The sequence below is a fragment of the Gobio gobio genome (genome assembly GCF_949357685.1).
Source record: "Gobio gobio genome assembly, chromosome: 1".
Lineage (NCBI taxonomy): Eukaryota > Metazoa > Chordata > Actinopteri > Cypriniformes > Gobionidae > Gobio > Gobio gobio.
This window is the reverse complement of record NC_137097.1, coordinates 23209271-23225912: the sequence shown is the minus strand read 5'-3', so window position 1 is coordinate 23225912 and position 16642 is coordinate 23209271. Positions and strand designations below refer to the sequence as shown.

Below are 16642 nucleotides of genomic sequence, written 5' to 3'. Positions count from 1 at the left end.
ACTCCCCCTGCAAGAATAGTCTCTTCCACGTAAAATGAATCCTCCCTCGTCTCTCTCTGTCAATCAGAGACTCTCCTGTGATGCATCATATAGAGGAAGCGCCTTACAGGCTTGGTGAGCTGTCAATCATTGCGCCCATGGTTTTCGTTAGATAAAGGCACTCGGTGCCTAGCCAATGCCTTTCCAACAAAGGTTTGATTGATGGACTTAGTAACCAATCAAAAGGCATTATCTTGCGCAGTTTATGTAAGTAGGATTTGGTGAATACTACTAGTGCTTACGGTTTCATAACACCGGCACGCTGTCTATGGCGCCTGCTAGTGTTCAGGGCAGAAACTGCAGTGGAGCGCGCAGACTCTGACTGACACTTCTTATCAGCTAAATGAGTTTTTTTACACTTTGTAATTTCTGTAAATAGTTGCTTTAGTTTTTCAGTAACTGTTTATCCATTATAATTAGCAGTTTATTGCAGATTTATTTGAATGAAAAACTACTCTTTACAATTGCAAATGTTCTGAAATAAATGGCCTTTTTGAAAGGACGCCTAGACTTTTCTTGACATAAAAGCTTACAGAAGCTACATTACTGAGAGAATCATCCTCATATTTGAATCATGACATGATTAGACATTCAGTTTTATATTTAAGTTATTTTCAGGCTCTTAACATTAAATTCTCATATTTTCTTCCCTAAGTGAAAAAAAAGAAGAATAAAAGTGAGTCACTTACATGTATATTACTCTGTTCCCATATTACTTTGAGTTATTATGACTCTTGGGTAGCAACATTGCAAGTGTCTAGTTTAAAATAAGACCAGATTTATGAATGTAGACCATAGGGTTTAAGAGCTGCAGACATTTTCATTTTGGTATGTCGTTTTCAAAAAATTCTCAAAAATAGGGGTGCAGGTTAAGAGGTTAAAATAAATAATTTTACATATTTTTAATGCCTAATAATTAACTTGTCCATATCTTTTCATTTAATTAGAAAATTCATGTATACAATATTATCTCTATATTTCGATGTTTTAATTAAGTAATGATTTATAAAAAAGAAAACTAAAACTAGTGTGAAATAAATGTTAAAAGCAGGAATAAGAGAGCTGCAAACCGCATCTCTTGTTAAAACTCGCTTGCTCTTGTACACCAGCCTCTTTCCTCATTGGATTTAAAAAAAGTCACATGCCCCTAAAATTGTATTTTAGTTGTTAGTATATGCCTTAGCATTACTGCATTAATGATAGACACAGGTACAGTAGGCATTTGATATACTGTCCAGATTGTCAGTAACACACCCACCTTTATCGTACTTATTGTGCTTGATTTAAAATAAAAGGTGCTTTAAAAAGTCCTTCAAAGTCCTTGAATCTGGTGTTCATGAAAGAGTGAGAACCCTGTGTAAGAAAGGACATGTTATAGCAGAGTGTTTGTCCCTGAAGCAGCAGCAGGCTCAAACAAAAGAGATTGCTTTTGTTAATGTGGTTAATCAGTGTGCATTTTGAAATGAATAAAGATGAAGTCAACAGTCTCTACCTACCATTTCTTTTTAAAGACACAAACAAAACAACAACTATCAGTAATCAGTTCTCACACGCACACTGTGGATTTTAGATCAGCCACATCCACAACCGAAGTATCTAAACTTCTACTCTCCAGCCATCCTACCACCTGTCCTCTGGATCCCATTCCCTCACACCTCCTTCAAGCCATCTCTCCTACACTCCTACCAGCACTCACACACATCATCAACACATCTCTCTGCACCGGCATTTTCCCTACCACATTCAAGCAGGCTCGGGTAACTCCACTGCTTAAGAAACCCACATTAAACTCATCACTCATAGATAACTACAGACCTGTCTCTCTCCTACCATTCATAGCAAAAACTCTAGAACGAGTTGTTTTCAACCAGGTTTCCTCCTTCCTCCCACAGAATAATCAGTTGGACGTCAACCAATCAGGTTTCAAAAGGGGCCATTCCACAGAGACCGCATTACAGTCGGTCACTGAAGTCCTGCGGATAGCTAAAGCTGAGTCCAAATCATCAGTCCTCATCCAGCTCGATCTATCTGCTGCCTTTGACACGGTCAATCATCAGATTCTTCTGTCCACCCTCTCATCTCTGGGCATCACAGGGACTCCGCTCCTTTGGTTTGAGTCTTATCTCACAGGTAGGTCTTTCAAAGTTGCCTGGAGAGGAGAGGAATCCGAAGCACATCAACTGACCACGGGGATTCCTCAGGGCTCAGTGCTTGGACCTCTCCTCTTCTCCATCTACACTACTTCATTGGGACCCATCATTCAGGCACATGGCTTCTCATACCACTGCTATGCTGATGACACTCAGGTCTACCTTTCTTTTCAACCAGACGACCCCACAGTAGCTGCACGAATCTCCAGCTGTCTGGCTGACATCTCTGCATGGATGAGAAAACATCACCTGCAGCTCAACCTGGCAAAGACTGAGTTTCTCATCTTCCCCGCCAGTCCCACTAAACAACATGACTTCACCATCCAGTTAGGTACATCCTTGATTTCCCCATCAAAGTCAGTCAGAAATCTTGGAGTAACATTTGATGACCAGTTGTCCTTCAAAAAATTTCTAAGACAGCTCGCTCGTGCAGGTTTGCGCTCTACAACATCAGGAAGATCAGACCATTCCTACAGAGCACAAAACACAGCTTCTTGTCCAGGCCCTGGTTATTTCTAGACTTGACTACTGCAATGCGCTTCTGGCTGGACTCCCCTCTTGTGCGATCCAAACACTTCGAATGATCCAGAATGCAGCGGCACGTCTGGTCTTCAACGAGCCCAAAATGACCCACGTCACACCTCTCTTCATCTCTCTGCACTGGCTACCTCTCACTGCTCGCATCAAATTTAAGGCGCTGACCCTTGCCTACAGATCCACCACGTGCTCAGCTCCTGCATACTTTGACTCGATTCTACGACTCCACACCCCCACCAGAAGCCTTCGCTCAATTAAGGAGCAACGGCTTGTGGTACCATCACAGAGAGGCAAAAAATCCCTTTCCAGAACATTTTAATTCAACGTTCCCAGCTGGTGGAACGATCTTCCCACCGCCATCCAAAACGCAGAATCATTGACAACATTCAAAAGTCAACTAAAACTCAGCTCTTCCGTGACACTTAACCTCATAAAAAAAAACAACCACAAATAAACGTTCTTTTCCTCTTTCTTACCCTTTTTTCCCTCCCTACTCTAGCCTGTCCATTGAGCTATGTACACAGTCTCAGTATTTCAGGCACTTGTTGCGCTTACTTGACTCTTCATGACCAATCGCTTCTTGTACTCCCAAGTTGTAAGGCGCTTTGGATAAAAGCATCTGCTAAATGCGTAAATGTAAAGGGTATGTATCGCTTTTAGGTAAGGAGGAAGATTAGGTAGAAGTGTGGGTGTTAAGGGACATGGACGCTGCTCAGTCTTTTGTGTGTGCAGATGTTTTGTCCTTTTCAGATCAAACATCAGTTGGATCCTGTAGACTTGTACAGAGTTTCAGCATGGAGGTCATGAGAGTCCCAGTTTACTGTATTCATCTACAGACAGACGTCTTGTCTGGTTTTGTGGAGGTAGAATTATGCCCTGTTTTACTGGTGAAAGGTGTAGCCGTCATTTTAGGTAACGATTTGGCTAAAAGGGAAAGTAATACCTCCATTAGAAGTAGTTGACTCCCTGTCGACAGAGCATAGCTCTGATGAATTGTTTCAGAAATATCCAAATGCGTTTGCGTTGTGTGATCACATGCTCAAGGAAAGATAGTTATGCATCTTTATTTGACTCTTTCTTATGTGCAGATCAGATTGATGGTAACTCTTGAAAAACTTGTTGAAGCTCAAAACAATAACGTTTCACTTGTAAAATGCTTTAAATTGGCTGACAAACCTGCACTTAACAAAGTCTCATTTTTGATGAAAGATAGACTACTGATGCGGAAGTGGCATAAAAATAATACTATCGAGGATGAGTGGAATGTTTTTATCAGGTATGTCCAGCAGGTACTGTCACTGGCACACAATCATTCACTGTCGGGACACTTAGGGGTGATAAACATACAACCATGTTTTACAGCATTTTTTTTTTGGTACGGTGTGAAGTGTGATGTAGTATAGTGTTCCAAGAAGTGTCATGTTTGCCAGTATGCTAGGAACCTAAACCAGGTGATTCCACCAGCCCCTTTAATCCCAGTTCCTGTCATAGGCTAACCTTTTGAGCATGTGATAGTGGGACTGTGTTGGTCCTTTATTTGCATTGACATTTTGTTTTGTTTTTAACTTTATTTTTATACATCAAAACAAATCACAAACAATGAACTAACCATTCCTTGACAACAGCATTGACTAAAGTAAAAAAAAAAAAAAAAATAGTGGCAAGAAAACATAGTCAATCTGTGAAACTGTGCTGGAGTCTCTCAAGTTCAGCCCATCAGAGCTGGTCTTTGGCCATACTGTGAGAGGACCACTGAAAGAGAGAATGTTCAGCATTGAGGACTCTAAGAAAACAAATTCCAATTCCATAATCGGCTTCAGAAAACGTGTGTGCTAGCTCATGAGACATTGGCTAAAGCACAGGGGGAAGATTAAAATGTGGGCCCTCTGCACTCTGTCCCCTTTTCCCTCCCGGTGTGATGCCCATGGGAATAGAATCTAGTTGTGTACTGGTTTTTACACTTTACATGTCTAAATGTTTTGTTGTCTGTTGCTTTGTGCCATTAAACTGATGTTCATTTGCATTTGTCTCTTTTCGCCTTAGACCCGATGGTGCTGAAAGAGGAGAGTGAAGTACTGAATCAAATGGAAGAGAAAGATTCACGAAAAAAGGCTAAAAATAAGAGAACTAGAAGTAAATTCACCTGCCAACAGTGTGGAAACGTATTCCCTCTAAAAAGAAACCTTGAACGACACATGAGAATTCACACTGGAGAGACGCCTTACACATGCTCTCAGTGTGGAAAGAGTTTCAAACATAAAGGAAACCTTGACAGTCACATGAGACTTCACACTGAAGAGATACCCTATACATGCCCTCAGTGTGGAAGGAGTTTCAGTAAAAAACAACACTTTGAAAACCACATAAGGATTCACACTGGAGAGAAACCTTTCACCTGCCAACAGTGTAGAATAAGTTTCAACCGAAAAGGAAGCCTTGACAGGCACATGATAATTCACACTGGAGAGAAGCCTTACACCTGCCAACAGTGTGGAAAAAGTTTCAACCGAAAAGGAAGCCTTGACAGTCACTTGAGAATCCACTCTGGAGAGAACCCTTTCACCTGCCAACAGTGTGGAAAGAGTTTCAAAAGAAAAGGAAGCCTTAACATGCACATTAAACTTCACACTGGAGAGAAACCCTACACATGCCCTCAGTGCGGAAAGAGTTTCAAACATAAAGAATACCTTTACAGTCACATGAGACTTCACTCTGGGGAGCAATGCTACACATGCCCTCAGTGTGGACAGAGTTTTACTAAAAAACAACACTTTGAAGTCCACATAAGAATTCACACTGGGGAGAAGCCGTTCACCTGCCAACAGTGTGGAAAAAGTTTCAACCGAACAGCATGCCTTAAACGGCACATGAGAATTCACACTGGAGAGAAGCCATTTACATGTGGTCACTGTGGAGAAAGTTTTAGGTATGACATAGCCCTCAAGTACCACATGAGTATTCATGAATGAGAGAACTGGTTTTATATGTCGTCTGTGTGGAATGAATTTCACAGACAGGAAACGCCTCATGTTTGAGAGACTGTATAATATGCAGATTATTGTTACAATACTAAATCACATTAGAGGCTTGAATTCCCGAATTATGTCCAGTGTCTGTGAGAGGAGGAAAGAAACCAGAATCAGAATTAGACTCTGTATTGATTAGCCAAATGAAGAATTAACTAGTTACAATTTTACATGTCAACAGAAGTATAACTCTGAATCAAATGAAATGCATAAAACTGTGTAGGCCTGCACAAAATAATAAACCAAAAAAATAATATAACAAAACAGGCTTTTTGATTCAAAAGATACAGAGACGTGGAGATATGGGAATAGCCGTTTATCCACAGTCGGACCAGTGCGAGCCAGGGCGACCCAGGGCTTTGAATGGGCCGAGCCGGGCTAATAGCCCCTGTCCTGTAGCGCTGAGCTCAAAATCACGCTGTGTTTCCAGTGCTTTACTAAATCCTCTCTTAACTCTTCTCTCTGAAACAACATTACACAACCCCATCAAAACACTGGGAAGTGTTATCAGACTGGAAACTAGAACAATTGCAAAATGAACATGATAAATGTTTGCCTTTTTGTTTTTTACTTAGATTTAAAACCCAAGCATCAGTTTTACCACAATTTGAAAATTAAAGTGATACATTGATAATAATTGATTAATTTTTGTCAGGATTGCACAGTAATCATACAGAAATAAAGTGGTTTTACCAATATTTCACAAAAGAGGTAGGACACGTACTTATTGAGTCACGTCTGTTTCTGTTTATTTGTAGTCACAGGACAGCACAGAACTGTGGGGATTTAGTCCAAAAGCATGCACATTAAAACATTTTCATATGTTTACTTCACATTTCCTTAGTAAGAATGATCTGAGAACTATCTGAGGAGCTTTGAGTCTCGAGGAGCTCTCCAGTCCCAGTATAGTGTTATTATTTCAGCCAGAGAAACAGAGGAAGCTCTCGACTGAAAAACAAGAGTTATGATGGAGGAGGCTATATTTTATGACATATGCACAGCTAAATATGCATATCAGGCAGTCCGGTATAAAAAATATGAGGAGTATTGTCAGATAAAATATATAACCAAATAAATACACTATTGTGATATTAGTGTTTTGCATTGCATATAAATATATTTCTGTCTTATGCGGTGATCAGAATGGGTCTGAAGTTATTTCAAACCCTTGCTGCTTTCTGAGATTTGAGTTCAATTTACTTTAAATATCTGTGAGGGACCGAACAGTCAAGGTAAGGAAGGCAATATATAAAATAGTTTCCCAAAAAATTATTTAATATAAATTCAGGCTTCTACACAAAAGATTCAAATAAGGAAACTAAAGTCCAAATAAACAAATCAAATGTTTAGGCCTATAACTGAGCTCAACAGAACATTAAATGCAATATAAAAATAAATGCATAGCTTAAGTCAATAAAGAAGCAAAGCAAGCAAACAAGAAATTAGCATAAGAAATCCAGATCCAAACATTATATTCCCCCCACAGTCAATCTGCTGATTGGTAGCGGCAGGCGGAACCAAAACGGCAGTCCGTGCCATAGACATCATCATATAGGTAGACGCCCTATCAAACGCTACTGCCTATTGGCACGGTCGAGCCGTGGAGCCGCCATCTTGGATCGGTCGCCAGCTCCACTCAGTGTAACTTGTTTGCCAGGTGCAATGAGCTGCCAGCGCATTTAATTAATCATATCTCACTGAATACCTAACTGATTTTGACGCAGGGTTTTTTTGCTGCAAAGGTCATTCATGTAGCTATGATACAGGACATATGGTTCAGCGTATTTTAATATTCATAGTAGGCTTAACAGTTATATAATATTCTGATATAAGATATAAAGTGACCAGATGTCCAAAATCAAAATATGTGATGTAGGATATAAGGTAATTTATAAATCACTATAAATATGATAAAGAAGCAGAAACCGATAGTTGCAGTAAAATAAGATAAGTTGAAGAAACAATTTATGATGATTTGTGACATACACACTCTCTCTCTCTCTCTCTCTCTCTCTCTCTCTCTCTCTCTCTCTCTCTCTCTCTCTCTCTCTCTCACACACACACACACACACACACACACACACACACACACACACACACACACAATACTGGAGTCATTTTACAGGAAACCCTCTTAAGTTTCATAAAGCACTGCTAACATTGATAAACATGTAACTAGCATTATAGTTCCTAAACTATGTGTTTTATCGTTGTTATATTGTAATATTAATGTTTTAAATATCTGAGCTGTTATGCATAGCATAAAATGGATATAATAAAAGCACAAAATTCCATATTGTCATCTGTGGCTTTTTGTTCCATTTTACGCCTTTGTTCATGGTGTCCACATACGTGGACAGTTAAATCATTTTTAAATAAAACTGAATTTTGTAAAAATTAAAATGGATTTCAATTTTAGCATCATTTTAAAGAATCTAGATAATGTTTTCCATAATTCATGCATGAAAGAGTTAAAATATATTTTTATCAAACCAGTTGTGAAAAAAATATTTATTTTTATATCTAATATTTGTATTATTCCAAATAAAGTAGCTATATGGAGAATTAGCCTATATTTGAGTGACGTCACAGTCGCCAGTTCTAAATTCTAATCGTGACGTCACAGGCGGACAGCGCGAGTTCAGTTCGGCGGTTATCAGTTGGTGTTCAGTTTTAGTCAGGAAAAGTGTTTTACACAGTTTACAATTATACAACGACACAGAGTCCCGTGAATCCCGTAGAGATGCGAAACTTCAATCACGTGAGCATAACGACACTCAGTAACATTGTGTGTTTTTACAAACAGAAGGCATTATTTTATTATATTTCAGCATCGACTGAACACAATCTAGAAAACACTAATGGGTCATTCCTGTTATACAGTGACTTTTCTGTCCCTATGATTTACTTACTCATATTTTCTATAAAATGAGTCACATAAGAAATTGCTTAAATGATAAATGTAGGTCTTCTTTATCACTTAAACAGATATAATAGGTATTAAAAATACTATTTTGTATTTTACACACCTTTTTATTGATATATGCATTCAATTTTATCATGTCCTCAGTGCAAAGTAATCAACTTCCACAAGAACTATAAACTATGAAATGCTAAAAAAAAATCTCAAAATATTTTTAGATTATGTTATAGAATAGGCTAAACTACCTCTAGTTATACATATAAAACATGTGAAACTATAGTTATTTTTTTACAATTGTCTTCATTTTCTGTGTCCCTGAAGTCATCTTCCACCCTGTTAGTATGTATTTCTCAACTTCCAAAAAAGACCACAATTTCATTGAGACAATTTTCAGGAAATTACATAATTAGTTTTTCCTGCTGGAATTCAACCGTACAAAATTAAGTAAGCTTCAACTCTCACCTCTACCTTTTTTTTTAGCTTGTGAAATGTTATCCTGCTTGTCCCACTCTTAAAGTTCCTCCTGTTAGGCTCTGTTATGAATAGGGTTGGGAATCGTGAGAAATTTTCCGGTTCCGGTTCTGGTTCCGGTTCCGCCTAACGATTCCGGTTCCATTAAAATTATTAAACAAATAGTGATAAAGGAAAAAGGCACAATACGCAACTCAAACAATCCATTTTGTGTTTATAACTTGCTCTAAAATTAATTTACAGGTTGGCAATGTCAAAAAAGTCCTGTACTGTACATATATTACAGTATTAATTAAGCCATTCTTGCAACACATTTTTTTTTTCAAATGAACACCTCTGAAATTGTCTTATTACATTTTATCTCTCTGTCTCTGAATAAAACCAAGTTATAAATTATATTTATTAGTTATATTTATTAATTAGTTGTATATTAATTTAATTGTAATTCAGTTATTCGGTGAACTTGTAAATAATAAATTGCAATTCAGCATTACAAAGGTAATTGTGCCTAAACGCTTACCTAAACCATGGTGACTCAACGGTTGACAAATATATATATATATATATATATATATATATATATATATATATATATATATATATATATATATATATATATATATATATATATATATATATATATATATATATAGGCCTTTCACTATAAATCTGGTATAAGCCCTGTGGCACTCTGTGCTGTAGCAAATGTTTTGTCAAATTGCTAGTGCAGCCTCCTTTGCATGTTATTAACTTTTCACATGTGTTACATTTTGCTTCATTATCATTCATTCTTTGGAAATGAATCCATAATTGTGACTTTCTCTTCGCCATGCTGGTGGTCAACGAGAAAATATCTGATGCAAAACCGTAAATGTGTAGCGCGAGGGCTTTCAGGCTGAACTGCGCTGCACTCCTGGAAGCGGCAGGCAACGTAATTAATATTCATGATGAGGTGAGACAGGGTTGCCAGGTTTTCATAACAAAACCCGCACAATTGCTACTCAAAACTAGCCCAAAACAAGCCCAATTGCGTTTCAGGGGGGCTTCTCCGGTAAAATTCGCATTTCCGGGTCTAAATATCACATAATTGGGGTCGCTTCAACCCGCGGACATGAAACACAGCCCGCGGCAACAGTGGAAAGCGGGAAAACCACGGACTTGGCAACACTGGCTGTAACTCGCTATTAAAGGATACGCTTCCAGCGCACACACATTGCACCAGAACCGTTTTCGGAACCGAAACTTAGGAATTTTGCACGGTTCTGGTATTTTTCAAAAATCAGTTTCGGTTCTGCATAAGAACCGGTTCTCGGTTACCAACCCTAGTTATGAAGAATGTTTGTCCTGTCAAAAAAAATGTTAAAACATATCTGACATAGTTATAAAAGTTCTGTTTATCTGTAGAAGGTTAGCTAGCTAAACGTTTATCCCTCAAAGAGCTACGGCTAACTTATCTTAAAATTTTCCACCCTGTTGATTCCGCCCTGTTAGATCTATAAACCTAACAGGGTGGAAATTCTAATAGAATAAATGGTATTTAGTGTATATTGCACATTCTATAAACACATATATGCATATATAAATATTATATATATAAAACAATATTATATAGGTGCAGTTCCACATATTACTGATGGCAAATCATGCAGGACAATGATGGAAAACTCCTCCACTGTTATGGTCTTCCACCCTGTTAGGCGAGTCATTTTTAAATAATAATTTGACAGCAACGTTAAATGTTTTGCACACTTATGTTTTATTTTGGGAGGTGAGGATCATTAACAGCATATACAATATGTTTTTGAACACATTTTTTTTTTTTTTTTTTACCATCCTGTTAGCAAAAATGGGTATAAAAGTACCTGTTCTTAATAATCAAGACATTCTATTCATCAATTATAGTTTTGTTATTGTTTCAAGAATTAAAAAAATACCATGATGGCATAAGGAACATATACTATCCAAGAAAAACTTATTGTTATTGTTTAATATTTACATTATTAACATTTTGTGATAACTATGTATATGTCCCTAACAGGGTGGAACACCTTCACGGCCCGTGTCTGAACAATGAATCTACCCATAATTATTATTTTTTTAGTCCCTGAGCTTGACCAATATGTATTCCGACTAGTTAAACATGTCACCATTTTGGTAGAATGCTAAAAACATGAAAATCATGTTTTCGCATACCGCAAAAAAAATGTTACCGCATACCAGGAATGACCCAGCTATAGTTTCTAACTGTGTTGCTATTTGATTAGAAAAAAGAAAGACAAAAGTGAACATTGGCCTGCATGGTAGCCTAATGAGGTGCCGTCAATGGTCTTGCTTTGTAAATAAACCCTTATTGTAACAAATTATATAGTTAAACAATTACAAGAACTATATGTTAGTTCTAAGGCTGAGAACATGTTAGAAAGAGCTTTAAAATACGGACCTTCTTGAATTATTGACTAAACAATCCCCCCATAGCCACGCCCCCAACAAAGCCCCGCCCCCTCTGGTGAGTACCGGCACTTTGTTTTTTCCACTTCAAGCACTGGTCACTTGTTTAAGAATAAGCATTTTTTAAACCCAAATATCAAAGAGCAACATTCTACATTCCGAGGCTAACATTCTATGACATCACAGTGTGCTTGACACGATCTACACTTCGAGTGAACATCAGTGCTATTGCTTCAGTGTGAACAAGCTCATGAGAGAACTGCCAGCGAGAACGAAGGATTTCATAGAGAACAGCAATATTTGTCTAGAGAAAATGTCTCAAGCTACTTTAATGTCAAGCTTTATCATTTGCCCGGTACCGCCACCAACTACCAGGCCATCAACCATCAGGCAGCTTCGCCGTTTGAAGTCAAAGCCTCAAGAGTCTGTGAAGCCCACTGGCCAGACATCCAGGCTCCCACCAATCATGGTGTTTGGATATGAGTGTAAAACCAGTCTGACCCGACCTAACCAGAGTCAGACAACCATCAGTCAGCATCACCGTATGCAGATGCCGTCAATTCAGTCTGTGAGTGTGAAGCCCACTGTGCAGACGCCCACACACACACCACTCATGGTGACTGGAAACCAGCATAGAAATGGTCTGTCCCAACTTAACCAGACAACGTGGGCGAGAGTTGAAAGGCCACTCTGGGAGGTCAACAAATCTCCAGTCCTGACTCTGCCTCCGCTGGTCAAGATGGACAACCCCCGCGTGACAGCGAGAGCTCCACTACGACAACCTGCTGCTGATCTGCCACAGCCTGGGGCTCGCCGGATAGCACCTGTGGCCCGTGTGGAGAAACCAGCCAGAGGAACGTTAGTCCAGCAGAGCCCTGTTCGTCCAATACAGAAGAACAGGAGCTGTAGAACAGAGGAGCCATGTAAAGACAAACCGCAAAAGCCAGTGAGGCTCCTGGCTGTGGCTGATTTTCCTCCAGTGAGTGAGTCAGTGAGGGCACTGATGTGCAGAATGGCCGCTCAGCAGCAGAAGCAGCGCCAGCAGCAGAAGCAGCGGCATCTGTCCCGTGGAGATCCAGCAGCAGCGACAACTGTCCCGTGGAGAGCCTGAGCAACAGTGTGTGGGTGTGTCCAACATAGAAAAGTGGAGCGCACATGTTTCTGGTTGCAAGCTTGAATCTCTGGTGGAGTGGCGTTCACAGACCATATAGACGACCACAAGAACCAGACAAGTCCTCTGCTATGAACAGCTTTATCTCCCTCACACCAAAGGCTGGAGTAATGTATCCCGATCAGGAACTGGACGACATATTCTGAATGATATCCACAATCTGACTTGTGATGCTGCCTGACCACGTTCATTCGTCTGAGCCTGGTTTCTCCCAAGGTTTTCTCCCCTCCATTCTGCCATAGATGGAGTTCGGGTTCCTTGCCACAGTCGACTTTTGGTCAGAGATGCTTCATATTCAGCAAATATTACTGATCTGACTGCACTGACGCCTTTGGCTGAGAGCTGAACTGAGCTGGATTAAAAAAATGCTTTTCAGATGAATTGAACTCATTCCATAATGGATGAATTTTACAGTTATTGAACAAGAAAATCTATCACTGAATAAATTGTGTAGTCTTTAATAAGACTCAGTGTTTATTTCATTCATACAGTGTGAAGAATACTAACATTTGATTATTCAGTTCTGTACCTGAACATTTTAAAGCAGTTTATTTCTTATATTGTATTTTGTCCTAATGTTTTTTCTATGAATAAACATGAATTAAAATAAATCAATATTAAAGGTCCTGTTCTTCGTGATCCCATTTGTCAAACTTTAGTTAGTGTGTAATGTTGTAACTCGTTACGTGTTTCTGAAGGAGGGACTTCATAGAACAGGGAAATCATCAAGCCGTTTTTAGGACAGTGAAAACAGCAGTATACAGATCAGTAAATTGTGTGAAAAATACTGTTTTGTTTTTTTACACGCGAAACATGAACACGTTATATTGCACACTGTAAACACAATCAAAGCTTCAAAAACACAGGAAAAACGGGACCTTTAAGTTAAACAGTATAAAAATTAACCACAGGGTTTTTTTTGGCGTATTGATTACCATTTGAATAACCACAGTTTTAATACAAATACCATGGTTAAACTATGGTTAGTTTAACAAAAAACATGGTAGTGTGGCAAAAAGTTTGTGGTTACTATAACAACCATGTGTTTTTTTTGTTTTATTTGTAGTAAAATCATGGTTAATTTTTGTAAGGGTCGAGATTTGTTACTCTGAATGGACATGTTCCAGACGCATGAGTATTGAGTTATTTACAACTTCAGAATACCTCAAAACAAGCGATTTGACAAATAAACACAGAAATACAAATTAAATATACATAAAGGACATCAACATAAGCAACTAATCATAAACAAGCTAATGTATACAGCACTGCATGTCTAAAGACACGATAATCTCCTTTCAATGGCCATAATAAACTAAAGCACATTATAACAGCAAATTATAATAAAGCATATCACACACGCGATACTTTTAATTGACACACAACACCCGTGAAATCAACAAAACGATGTTGTATGAAGCTGTAAAGTTTATCATCTGTGAAAGCAGCATGATATCACAGGGCTCATGATGTCACAGTGCTTACATTCTGAGCTGTGCCAGTATAAAAGACTTTCACACGATCAGCAGCCAAACTCTGGACATCTGCTTTTACCATGAACACTAGAGCACTGTCTCATACTGTAGCAGCTATGGAGAACAGCTCAACAGGTGAATATATCTCATATTCATATTTTCACACATAAGGTTTTTAAACACAGGAAATATATAGTCATGTGAGGATCATGTTACATTGGGAAGAGGAAAACACCAAACTTGGTCAAAGTATTTAATTGACAAGCTGACAAACTACAGCTTAGTATATAGGTTTAATTTCACTATGAAAAAAGGCTGACAGGAAATTAAATATACATTAACTACAGTATAAGCAGTTAATAATTCATTAGCCGTTTCTTTACGTTAAAACAAAAAATTTACACTCTCCAAGGACAGCATCACTTTTGGCCACTACTGTATGTGTGCATATGTTTATAATTGCAAATGAAATATTGTTTGTGACCCGTGCTGGCAAAATGAGTCTGGATGTGCGCTCATTTTAAGGCTAATTGAAAAATATTGATTTATTGAAATATTGATCCATTTTGATTTGATTTTGAGTTTTTAAAGCTACACTGTGTAACTTTTTTAGTCTATTCTTAGCTAAAACACTTAGTTCTTTCAAAAATATATGTGCTCATTAATGTATATTTACTTCTTTCAAGTAATAAAGTATTCTCGTAAGTTTATAATATGCCATTGAAAATACATAAGGTAATGGGATCTAACGGTGGTCGCCATGTTGCCCCTCCATCTTGAAAGTACATTAGCCAAAGAGGGACATACCCGTAAATTCAAGCTTCGCCTTTCGCATTTTAACCGGTTTTAATACTCGATGGCACTGTACAAAATTCTCTGCCTCGCGCATGTGCGCGTCAACTTGTTCAGACTTGTCTGGTGCATGTGCAGAGATAGTCGGGGAGCCAAAGTCTCCAAAGCTCAATAAAATGGGTTGAACCTGACATGGTCTGCCATACTTTTTATTTGTGTTTTTTCTGTTAACTTTGACCCTAAGAACCAATAATTGGAGGGTCTGCTCTGCCGGAAATATCGCAAATTTTTTTTGGAGCCATTTTAGTGTATGCACCCTTTATTTTTTTTATCAGAAAAATGTGAAAAAATATTTTTTTCCTCAAATCCTCAGTGGGCTGGGTAGGCTGTCAATAAATGCATTCAAGATACACAGAACACATGTGCTGACAACATCCACTGAAAAAATTACTCTTAAAAAAACATTTCTACATGATTTTGCATCAATTTAATGCAAAAAAATAGGCGTTTTCTCACTTTTTTTCCCCCAATATTTTCATCTTTACTTCATTGGCAATCAACTATTTCCCCAAGTTATGACATCAGTCAATATGCCATTCATTTCACCCACCAGTATACTCCTCCCACAGAAACAATTATAAAAATCCAACCAAAATCAATGGATCTGTAATGATTTCACTACTAGTTGGCGAACAACAGGCTCAGAACCTCAATAGAATTTTAGGCTACTCTAAAACATGCTGGATATTTAGCATTATGGCACACTTACGCACACACACATGATCTTAGTAATTTGAATGTGTTTGAAACAACCAACAAACGGTAACCAACGTTTACCAACTGACTTCGAAGCTGCTCATCATTGTCTGTGGTATGTGACAGGACTTCCCCAGCGTTTTGGGAAAAGAAAGGTAATATGGATATTGTAATGGTATTTAACTGAAAGAACCACGCCAGTCTTAAAACAAGTTTATTTCTGATGATTCCTCATCCCAAACGTATCCCTGTAGCAGCAGCATTCATTCTCTACTAGTTTACTTACATTAGCTAGCTTTAGCCGTTTTAGCTCATTTTGGTGGTTTCTTTAAACGGCCATAACTCCACACAGGAATGGGGTAGAGACTTACTTTTTTTTTTTCTCAGAATATTATGCTCTACGAGAGCTATTTGTCTTATATGTCCATTTTGCTTCGACCGGAAGTTGAGAAATTGCAAAAATTTCTTTCTAGGTAAAGAAATAGATATGAGAATAAATGCTGCTACAGGGATACGTTTGGAGCGAGAAATCATTAGAAATACACTTATATGAAGGCTGGTGTGGTCCTTGAAGTGTTTTTCATGTCAGACAGATAGTAGTTAGCAGCAATTAGCTACATGGCCAGTTGTTACGTTCAGGTTTAGAAAAATTGTAGCTAGTTAACTTGTGGCATGAATGGTCACACAAAAACAATATGTAGTGTAGCTATAGTGGATATCAGACTGTACACAATACTGAACAATACAAATGTTCTGTAAGATGTAAACATACTATATATTATGTATATTTTGTTTTTGTATATAGTACTGTACAGTATATAGAGTGAGTGATTTGTCAAAAGCTAGTTAGCTGG

The 16642-nt window shown here is 38.2% G+C and overlaps 1 pseudogene across 1 annotated transcript in view; it reads left to right on the top strand.

Moving 5' to 3' along the window:
• Positions 1 to 16642, top strand: part of LOC307119969 — a 504637-nt pseudogene that overhangs the window by 471223 nt on the left and 16772 nt on the right. Inside the window, exon 7 of the transcript in view lies at positions 4547 to 4553. The product of the transcript in view is annotated as an uncharacterized misc_RNA (transcript). The remainder of the gene's footprint in view (positions 1 to 4546; positions 4554 to 16642) is intronic.